This window comes from Schistocerca serialis, chromosome 1, assembly GCF_023864345.2.
Source record: "Schistocerca serialis cubense isolate TAMUIC-IGC-003099 chromosome 1, iqSchSeri2.2, whole genome shotgun sequence".
In the NCBI taxonomy this organism is placed as follows: Eukaryota; Metazoa; Arthropoda; class Insecta; order Orthoptera; family Acrididae; genus Schistocerca; species Schistocerca serialis.
The window spans coordinates 1,137,861,916-1,137,874,093 of NC_064638.1; the positions used below are offsets into that span (position 1 = coordinate 1,137,861,916).

General features: G+C 39.6%; 1 protein-coding gene across 1 annotated transcript in view; it reads left to right on the plus strand.

Moving 5' to 3' along the window:
- The window catches only part of LOC126455903 (golgin subfamily A member 6-like protein 22), a 285,498-nt gene that overhangs the window by 216,060 nt on the left and 57,260 nt on the right, over positions 1-12,178 (plus strand). The window lies entirely within an intron of this gene.

Sequence of the window (12,178 nt, forward strand, 5' to 3'; positions counted from 1 at the left end):
AGTGTATATTTCTGCTGTTGGTACTGTGAAACACATTAGCTGGGCAGCAGCTCCTGTCTCATCAACAGCAGCATGTTTGTACCCACAATTCTGCACTTCAGTAACTGTGTAGTCTATAGTTTGTGATGAAGCAAACTTCCTCTCTTGTTTTGCCATATGGCTTCCTAAATTCATTTTTTCAGTTTTGACTGATTACTATTAACATATAGGAGCATAATCTGAATTTTCATAAAAGAGAAAAATCGGCCCTCAGTCTTAAAGAATATGGTACCAGATCTAATTGTGTGCTTAGTTTTATGTATGTAATTAATTTCCTAATTTATTTTGTCTATTCCTAGTTAATCCATTGTTATGGGGTGAAATCAGTAATTGTTTCATGACTTAGAGTCTGTTGTTGGCTTACAAATATATATAAATTCGGTAATAATTACAAACGTTTGGAACAACTTCTACTATGATTCTTAAAGTGTTTGTTCGGGTCTGTTCGAAAACATGTTAGCAAAGCCAGCTCTTATTTAATTCCAAAGTAATTACCAGGTTTGTCAAAAGCATTGTTTGCATAACTATATCTGTCAATTTCATTATTTAAACAAATAATCTGGCCTAACCTTTGTAGTAGAAGAAACCGTTAAAAAGAAGGAATTTTTCTATACATTCAATTAATTGAATGAGTTATGTTTAAATTGTAATTTCTGTAACTCAAACATCAGACAATGTATAGTTGCAGTGCCTACTATTGTGAAGATATATAAAGGCCTGATTTTTGGTCCTGAGGCCGTCAGTCCATGGCCAATTTTCACATGAGAAACCTGTTTTGGTTGGATCAGCAACAATGCATCAACTTAACCATGAAATAAGTGTAACACAAATAGGCCATGTGTTAAAATAATGACAATGTCTGTTTGATAGTATCACATATGCAGTATTATTCTGCAAGAACTGTGTGGTTAGGTTTTTACTTCTCATAGATGTTCAACAGTAAACTATTGTAGCAGTAAACTGATGTTAGCCTGCAAACTATTAATGAGCCTCATCAAAAATCAACCAACAGTGTACTGGCCATATTAACTGTGTAATATGTAATATTGGCGTGGGAGGGTTTGATCAGCGAAAGTAAAGAACTGTGGAACGCAACTGTGCAAATGTCAGCTACACTATTTACAATAGTCAGTGTTGTACTTCCACCTCCCACCCCCATTTTTCATCTGGTATAACAACGCAGTACATCGACACTGAAGACTATCAATGAAGAAATAAAGCAGGTGAATGTCACATATGATGCCCTTTCTGGTGAGAACTATTGTATTTGGGCATAATAAACTGGGACTTGTGAACTTTAAACAATGAATTCAAGAACAATTTACAATACAGTGGTTCTAATGAAGGAAGTGCAACAGCCAATCAGTGCATGGGTTTCATGGTCACAGTATGACAGCAGCCAATTAGTGAGTGGATTCTATGCATGCAGCAATTGAGTACAGGAGCAGCTAATCAGCACGCAGGTGGATGCAGCTGACTGTGATAAACAACACGCATCACTGAGAAAATTACAACTTGCAGCAGGCATGCAGACGATGAATCGAGACAACCACAGCAGCAGCAGGAGAAGAATGAATAAGAATAAGGTAATTCTTCAAAATTGTTTTATATTATGTGATACATAATATGTGGCCTTAACAAACAAGACAGTGTGATGGGGGAAATGGACAACAGCGGAGTGATGTGATTGATAACAAAGCCGTAGAGGTTAAGTTTTTAAATGAACAAAAAGACTTAATGGGGAATGATTCAGAGGACGATAGTGGTTACAGAAAATTGGAAGTGATGTTAAGGTAAATTATGAGTAGTATGAGTATGAAAGAAGACATTAATAGTTTGTAAAAAGACTTCAGTAGTTTGGGAAATAGTATAAAGAAAGTAGTACATAATACTAATGAGAAATTGACATTAATGAGTAATAAATGTGAAGAAGAGAGAATGAAGCTTTGTGATGGCCATAGTAGGAGGGTGGAGGCTTCCGAGAAACAGTGTTAAGATGAAGCCCAAGCACCCAGGTAATTTTATGCTGAAAGTAGGGTTAAACTTGAGAACCAAGTTGATCAGATTAAAAATGATTTATAAACGGAGGTAGAAACCAAGTGCACAGTAGTGGTAGAGGAAAAACTGGTAAAAGTAAGTAAAAATGAAGATTCAAAATTCTCTGAAATGGAGAAAAAGGGGGAATAGGCGCAAAATCTAAATCATAGAGAAAAGTGATGGCAATGTCATAAGTAAACAAAGAATGAAGGATGATAATATTAGGCCTAATGAAGAGTTGTAGTTTGAGAGTGGTAATGAGGAAGAGGACCATGCTACCTGTCATGTGACTGTGTCTGATAATTGTTTTGGTAAGCAGGATGATAGTTTTTCCAGGAAAAGGATTGAGGATTTGTTGTATGAAGAAGATTGCAGGGTAAGTAAAAAGAAAGTGTGGCACCTTATAAAAACAGAAAGTGTGCAAGGTATACATGTTAAGTGTTTACTGGACAGTGGTAGTGATTTGAATGGCACTTCACAGGCATTTTTGAATCTATTAAGCACACAGAGAATAGGGTAGTGATGCATGTTTCTGGAATAAAAATTATTGGTGCTACTTGTAAGCTATCAAAGAATGTGAAACGAGAGGTACTACTAACTGTGGAATTGGCAGGACAGCTTTTAGAGTGCAATTTCTTGGCGATTCAAATTCTCAACATTGATGTAATATTTGGAACTAATTTCCTGTGCAGTTAGCAAGTAGCAGGGTTCAACATTCTGTGTTGGATTCAGTAGATGGCAATAATGCTTACCCCAGCTGTATGTCTGATTTTTTCATGTACTGGGGCGGAGGAGAACCACCTCCAATGGAACTGATAGCAGTGCATTTCCTTACTAACTGCCACATGGACTTGTTGAAGGCATGGACGTCTCGGTGAGAAAATGTGTTAAGACTCATTGAAAGAGTGAAAGTGCTTGTGCAAAATACTAAACATTGAACAAGTTCTGAAAATGAACTGCAATGCGCAGTGCGATTTAACCTTGTGGAACCCATAATGATTTATTTTTTTATTTTTTTTTCATGCAAGGCAAGACTTGTGTAAAGTAATTTGTATATTAGAATGTAATCTTTGTTTATCCAAGAAGGACATCACGTAAAGTGCATTTACACTGAGCTTGCAACATTGTTCACAACATTGTTCGTGGCTAGTAATGGACTACCGATGTTTACAACATGTTGGCAACATGTTCGCAACACAAAATCAGTGTTTCACGGCTGCATCGGTAGAGATCAAAGAAACATTGTTCGTGACCTGTTACCACTAAATTCCGCTATGCAGCGCCAGTGTTCGTTTGCTCTGAGTGAGTGTTTTGGTGTTTGTTTTGCTGGAGTGTAGTGGTGTGTTTATTTTATTTGAAATGGAGTGGTCACGAGACAAAATTTTCCAATTGATATCGCTCTATGAGGCAGAGGAGTGCCTGTGGAATGTATGTTGCGCAGGTTACAAAAATACTAAAATCAAACATGATTCATTACAAAAAGTTGCTGCGGTGCTTGTCACCAGCAGCAGTGAAGTGGACAAAACATTAAATCTCTCTTGTCTCAATACCAACGAGAGAAAAGAAAAATAGAGGAAAGTAAAAAATCTGGATGTGGCACTGACACACTTTACGAAATGAAGTGGTTTGGATTTAAATATCTACATTTCCTGGATGATATCCAGGAACCAAAGGAGACCCAGGACACAATTGAAGAGGTAAACAAGGTTATACTTGCATATGATTAATTTTATTCTCTTGTACAACGATTTTAACTGTAATTATTTTGCCATGGAACAGCTCCTTATGGGCTCACAAAGTAGTTGGCAAATTCGTCGTGAATTTCCTTGGATGTTTGGGAAGTTCTCCATGGTATATTTGGGAGTGCAGTAATAGAAGGTGCATTAGCATCTTGTCTCCATGCCCCTGGTATGACTCCACCTGTTTGTGGACAAAAAGAATCGAAGCTTCCTGGTGGGCTGTAATAACTTCTTGACTCCGAACTTCTTCTTAAAAAATTGTGCAGACACACTGCTGTCATTTTGATGGTTTGTGCCTTCTGTGGTTATAATAGCATTGGTTGGCTGAAAACATGAAATACTGAAGCCATAATACCAAATGTGTTTTCCACACTCATCCTTGCCCTTGGCAATCTGTAGTTATAGACTCTCTCTTTCAAGCCTCTGTTGTGCCTACCTGGATACGGCTTCATGATGTTTTCCTCTAATGGAAAAGCATCATCTGCCATGAATACATATGGTAGTGGTTTTATCCCTCCAGGTAAACACTCGTGACGTGACAAGTTTAGTTTGTTTTTGTGAATTAGCTCACTTATGGAGGCATTCTTGAAAACACCTCCATCAAAAATCCTCCCTTGTCAGCCAATGTCAGCATATAAAAAGTTGTAGTTGGTGTCAACTACAGCAAGCAACACAATGCTAAATGATCCTTTATGGTTATAAAAATTGCTCCCACTACCAACAGGGCACTGTAGAACAATGTGCTTCCCATCAATTGCTCCCACGCAATGAGGGAAGTGGAGTGCCTGGCGGAACACACTTTTTTTTTAATGCCATTCATCTTCAGTAGCTGCCATCTGAAACAAGTAAATTTGGCTTCAGGTTTCAGAAGAGCTACCTCAACATGCAGCAGCTGAAACAGAGGAACCTGTAGAGAAAGGTGAAGAGGACAGCACACCACTTCCACAAAAATGGGCCAAGAAGGGAGGGAAGGAGGGGGGGGGGGGGGGGGGGGGGAGAAGCGACCCCATACTTAATGCAGCAGAAATGTTGCATAATATTATGCAGCAGCAACAACATCAACGCCTACAGCAGCAACAGGACTCGGCAACAGGTTTTGGAAAATTTGTTGTCACTAAGTTGAAAGAGCTTCCGCCCTATGAAAGGGCGGTGGCTACAAAATGAATAAGTGATGTGCTGTAGAAGGAAGAACTGCATGCTCTGAGGAAGTAGCAGCATACAGTAATAATCATAGACACAGCAGGATCATCAGCGTCAACTTCAACTGCAGATTCCCCTGTCACATTCATTGGCAGCATATCTGATTTGGATTCTGAAGAAATTATCTTCATGGAATGATGCAAATATGTAAATGCTAATATAAAAATAAATATGTAATCAATTAAATTCGTCACAACCTGGCAAGAACAGTGACAGAACTCTCAGAAATGCAATATTTGAGAAAGTACTCTTAAAGTATTATACGAAACTTATAGTGAACTAGTACAATCTTCTTTTACATTTCAAGTAAGTATTTAATGACAGTATATTCTATTATATTATATACAAAAGAAATACTGCAATTGTATCCATATTTTTCAGTGACATAAACTCAAAACTGCCATTTTTGAGTTGTGTCACTTTTCTTGCTGGGGTATGTGTTTCAGTGCTGTTAACATAGCTTAATTACCTTTACATAATACTTCAATCAAAGCTTCACAAACTTCCGGAACTATTTGAAATATGGCTGCCTTTGAAATGTGGAATAAATATGCAAGGCTTTGATAGGAGTCTCCTGATGCAAGAAAACGAAGAGTAACAGTAAGTCTTTGCTCCACAGGGATTGCTTTTCTGAAATTTGTGTCTTTCTTTGAAACAACTGGTCCTACAGTATTCAACAACATTTCAAAATCTGATGGTGACATCCTAGTGAAGCCAGAACCGTCTTCCAAATTCAGCTCACAAAGCATGTCATTCCCACCACGTCTTCTGTAGTATGTTTTGGTCCACCAACGAAGACTACGTCGTTTTCTTCGTCTGTTCATTTTGTTAAGTATTATTAATGCAGCATCAAATGTCATTAATTCTTCCTCTCCACTCGACATAGCGCATCTCTTGATGTGAATACACAAAGTAAGCTATCAGTTCACCACAGCAGACTATGCGAATACGTAGAAATGTTGGTCGCTAGTGCAAACGGGAATGTGAACAACGAACAATGTTGCCAACATGTTGAGGGAACAAGTTGCACGTAATGTTCCAAACAAAAACATGTTCTGAGCTCAGTATAAACACACCTTTATGAAGAAGATGCCTAATTTTTATTAAAAATATAACTTTTGGATATTTTGTGCCATTGTACAATACATTATATGTATATATTTTGTATGGGGATTTTCATACGGCCAGTTCATATAAGTAGAAATTTGGAAAACGTATGTACTATAGTTTTTGATAAGGAAATTTCTTATGTAATATTATTTTGTGTGTAGAATGTTAAACCCACTTTCTGGGGTCACTTGTGGTCATTGAATTGCAATATCTATCTGGTCAATCCAATGAGGGGGATAATGTGACAAAGCAAGCTGGGATCTCTTTACTTCCTCTCTTGTTTTGCCATCTGCCTCCCTAAATTCATTTTTTCAGTTTTTGACTAATTACCATTAACATATATGAGTATAATCTGTATTTTCATAAAAGAGAAATGTTGGCCCTCAGTCTTAAAGAGTGTAGCACCAGGTCTAATTTTGTGCTTAGTTTTGTGTATGTAATTAATTTCCTTATGTATTTTGTCTATTCCTAGTTAATTTTTTGTTATAGGGTGCAATCAGTTATTGTTTTGTGACTTGTTGACTTACAAATAAATATAAATTGTGTAATAATTAAAAATGTTTGGAACAACTGCTGCTAAGATTCTTATAGTATTTATTTTGCTCTGTTCGAAAACATGTTAGCAAAGCCAGCTCTTATTTAATTCCAAAATAATTACCAGGTTCATCAAAAGCATTGTTTGTGCAACTATATGTGTTAATGTCATTGTTTAAACAAATAATTCGGCCTAACCTTTGTAGTAAAAGAAACTGTTAAAAACAAGGAATTTTTCTGTGCATTCAGTTAACTGAATAAGTTATGTTTTAATTGGAATTTCTGTAACTTAAACATTGAACAGTGTATAGTTTAAGTACCTATTATTGTGAGTATATATAAAGGACTGAATTTTGGTTCTGAAGCATTCAGTCCACGACCGATTTTCAGATGAGAAACCTGTATTGGTTGGATCAACAACAATGGATCAACTTAACCGTGAAATAAGTGTAACACAAATAGGCCGTGTGTTAAAATAATGACAGTGTCTGTTCAGTAGTATCACATGTCCAATATTATTCTGCAAGAACTGTGTGGTTAGGTTTTTGCTGCTCATAGATGTTCAACGGTTAACTATTGTAGCAGTATGCTGACATTAGCCTGCAAACTATCACACATCAAAAAAAGTTTTGCATCACCCCAGTTCCCAGAACTCCTGAAGGTAGACGTTGACTGTGGATATTGTATCACAGTCACAGTCCCTTTGACTGTTAAGAGATGTCATTAAATTCGCTCAAAGATATAAACAACCTTGCATGAGCAGTACCTATTAGACGGAGGGGGTTCGACAGCCAATCAGTTCCAGTCTTTCCACCAGCTAGGGGGTAGACAGCTCATGTTGTCTGTAGTTCACCCATGCCTAGACAGTTAGTACCGCGGTTCGACCCTGACAGTAATGCCACCATGTTGAATAATACTTTTCGTGCAGCCACAGGACGTCGTGTTACGACTTAAAGTGTGTGCAGTAGGCTCCCGACATCCATAGTGAGGTCCATCTTTGCAACCACAACACCATGCAACTAGATACAGATGGGTCCAACAACATGCTGAATGGACCTCTTAGGATTGGCATCATGTTCTTTTCACTGATTAGTGTCAGATATGCCTTCAACCAGACAATCGTTGGAGACGTGTTTGGAGGCAGCCCGGTCAGGCTGAGCGCCTTAGACACATTGTCCAGCGAGTGCAGCAAGGTGGAAGCTCCCTGCTGTTTTGGGGTGGAATTATGTGGGGCTGACGTATGCCGCTGGTGGTCATGGAAGGCACTATAATGGCTGTACGATACATGAATGCCCTCCTCTAACCAGTACTTGCAACCACATCGGCAGCATATTGGCGAGGCACTCGTCTTCATGGATGACAATTTGCGCCCCCCTATCATGCACATCTTGTGAATTACTTCCTTTAGGATGTCATAGCTCAGCTAGAGTGGCCAGCATGTTCTTCAGATATGGACCCTATCGAACATGTCTGGGATGGATTGAAAAGGGCTGTTTATGGACGACATGACCCACCAACCATTCTGAGGGTCCTATGCCGAATTGCCGTTGAGGGGTGGAACAATTTGGACCAACAGCGCCTTCATGAACTTGTGGATAGTATGCCACGATGAATGCAGGCATGCACTAATGCTAGAGGACCTGCTGCTAGATATTAGATGTACCAGTGTGTACAGCAATCTGGACCACCACCTCTGAAGGTCTCACTGTATGGTGGTACAACATGCACTGTGTGGTTTTCATGAGCAATAGAAAGGGCGGAAATGATGTCTATGTTGATCTCTATTCCAATTTTCTATACAGGTTCCAGAACTCTCGGAACCAAGGTGATGCAAAACTTTTTTTGATGTGTGTATTAATGGGACTTATCAAAAGTTAGCCAATAGTGAAATGGCCATCTTAACTGTGTAATATTGGGGGGGGGGGGGGGGGGGCTCAGACAGTTCTGTGCTCATGTAGGTTTCAGATTTGTTGGGTGGTGGGGTTTCAGGTTCCACTTAACAGGTCAGGTACCCACTACATGCAGGAGGCAGTTACGTAGGTAGTGAAGGCTGTGTGGAATGGACTGGGCTGCTTTTTAGATTAGAGGGTCTTGGGGAAGAGAACTTCAGTCTAAAAGGGTGCAGAATGTACACAGGAAGCCCAGAGATGAGTTCAGCTGCAGTTTTTATGAAGGACTGAATGGTATTCAGAAAGAACAGGTTGATGGTGACATGCTTGTTGCTGTTAGAATTAGTTTAGTAGACTGTTTCTGTGAGGTAGTATGGTTGGAGGCTATACTTTACAACCAGAATGAATTGTTGATTGGTTCCTTTGACTGACCCCCTGATTCAATGATTCAGTTGATGAACAGTTCAAAGAAAACTTCAGTTTCATCTCAAATAGGTAGTTCACTCATACAATTGCAGTTGTAGTGTCTTCAGACTGTCCTCAACATGCACACAAAAATACCTGTTCAAAACCAGTGGTAGGTATAAAACATCATCAAATGTTGTACTAATCACTTTTCTCCAAAAATTGTTTTGAACAATTAATTCAGGATTTAACTTGAAGTGTGAATGGTTGTGGAAACATGTTTGACCTCTTGTTGTTGTTGTTATTATTGTTGTTGTTGTTGTGGTCTTCAGTCTGAAGACTGGTTTGATGCAGCTCTCCACACTATTCTGTCCTGTGCAAGCCTCTTTATCTCCGAATAGTTATTGCAAATTACATTCTATTGAATCTGCTTACTGTATTCCTTCCAGTACTAAATTGGTGATCCTTTGATGTCTCAGAATATATCACATAAACAGATCCCTTCTTTTAGTCAAGTTATGACACAAATTTATTTTCTACCCAATTCTGTTCAGTACCTCCTTATTGACTAAATGATCAATCCATCTGATCTTCAGCATTCTTCTATAACACAACATTTCAAAAGTTTCTATCCTCTTCTAGCCTGAACTATTTATTATCCATGTCTCACTTCTACGTGACACTACACTCCATACAAATACCTTGAGAAAAGTCTTTCTAACATTTATATCTGTTTGATGTTACCAAATTTCTCTTCTTCAAAATGCTTTTCTTGTCTTTGTCAGTCTATGTTTAAAATCCTCTCTACATTGGCCATTGTTTTTTAATTTACTACCCAAATAGCAAAACTCATTTACTTCATTACCTCATTTTAATCTAATTCTGTCAGCATTGCCTGATTTAATTCAACTTCATTCCATTACCCTTGCTTTGCCTTTGTTGATGTTTATTTTTTATTCTCCTTTAAAGACACTGTCCATTCCAATCAGCTACTCTTCCAGGTCCTTCGCTGTTTCTGACAGAATTACAATGTAATTGGCAAACCTCACACTTTTCGTTTCTTCTATCTGAACTTTAATTACTTCTCCAATTTTTTCTTTAGTTTCCTTTACTGCTTACTCAGTGTACAGTTGAATTATGTTGGGGATAGGCTACAACCCTCTCCCACTCCCTTCTCAACTACTGCTTCCCTTCCGTTCCCCTTGACACTCATCTAGTTCCTGTACGAGTTGTTTGTACTCTTTTTCTCCCTGTATTTTACTCCTGCTGCCTTCATAATTTCAAAGAGTGTAATCCAGTTGGCATTGGTCGAAGATTCCCCCAAAATCTGGCTATAAACATAGGTTTGCCTTTCCTTAACCTAACTTTTAAGCTAAGTCACAGCATCACTATTGCTTTGCATGTTTGAACATTTCTCTGGAATCCAAACTGATCTTCCCTGAGGTCACCTTCTATCAATTCTCCATTCTTCTGTAAAGAATTTGTATTAGTATTTTGCAATCATGACTTATTACAATGATAATTTGGTAATATTCCCACCTCCTAGCACCTGTTTTCTTTGGAGCTTGAATTATTACATACTTCTTGAAGTCTGAGGCTATAAAAGGTGGAATCGTTTCCTCATGGTTGGTTCTCCCAAGGATATCAGGTAGTACTGACAGAATGTCTTCTGCTCCAGGAACCTTATTTCAACTTATACTAATGCTCGTAAATGAAGTATAATTCCAGAATGTGGTACCACACAACATGACACTACACAAAACTGGCACTAATAGCATAGGCACATAGTGAACACCACATGACACAGATCTGTAAGTCCACAGTATTGGTGTTAAGTTGAGAAAACCGTCCCGAAACATATGTGCTACAAAACGCCACTGTTTTGTGTGCGTGTACCCTGACATCAATATGGGATATGATCACCATGCACATGTAAACAAGCCACACAATGGGTTGGCATACTCTGGATCAGATGGTTGAGCAGGTTCTGGGGTATAGCCTCCCATTCTTGCACCAGTGCCTGTCAGAGCTCCTTAAGTGTCCTAGGGGTTTAAAGATGTGCAGCGATACGTCGACTGAGAGCATCCCAGACGTGCTTGATGGGGTTTAGGTCTGGAGAACAGGCAGGCCACTCCATTTGCCTGATATCTTCTGTTTCAAGGAACTACTCCAAGATGGCAGCTCAGTGGGGCCGTGCTTTATCATCCATCAGGAGGAAGATGGGACTCACTGCACCCCTGAAAAGGTGGACATACTGGTGCAAAATGATGTCCCAATACATCTGACCTGTTACAGTTCATCTGTCAAAGACATGCAGGGGTGTACATGCACCAATCATAATCCCACCCCACACCATCAAACCATGGCATCCATACAGGTCCCTTTCAAGGACATTAAGGGGTTGGTATCTGGTTCCTGGTTCATGCCAGATGAAAACCTGTCGAGAATCACTGTTCAGGCTATACCTGGACTCGTCCGTGAACATAACCTGGGACCACTGTTCCAATGACCATTTACTGTGTTCTTGACACCAGGCTTTATGGGTTCTCCTGTGACAAGGGCTCAGTGAAATATACCTTGCAGGTCTCCGGGTGAATAAACCATGTCTGTTCAGTCGTCTGTAGACTGTGTGTCTGGAGACAATTGTTCCAGTGGCTGCGGTAAGGTCCGAGCAAGGCTACATGCAATACTCCATGGCCGCCTGTGGGCACTGATGGTGAGATATCGGTCTTCTTGCGGTGTTATACACTGTGGACGTCCCTTACTGCAGTGTGTGGACACGTTTCCTGTCTGCTGGAATAGTTGTCATAATCTTGAGATCACATTTTGTGGCACACGGAGGGCCCGTGCTGTGACCAGCCTCCAGTTGCCCTAGTATTCTACCCTTCATAACGTCATCAATATGTGTTCTTTGAGCCATTTTCAACACACAGTCACCATTAGTACGGCTGGAAACGTGTGCACACTTACTCGCTGCACCATACTTGGACATGCACCAACACACCTCTGCGTACGTGGACTGCTGCCAGCGCCACTGTGCAACGACCACGGGTCAAATGCATCGCATGGTCATACCCTGAGGTGATATTAACCCGCAAACTGCCCACCAGAGCATTGTTCCACCATGTATCAGCATTATCCTTAATTTATGAGCATGAGTGTAGATTTGATTCTTGAAGTTTGCCCGGCAGACATAATGTTCCATCATCTTTCGGGCATACACTC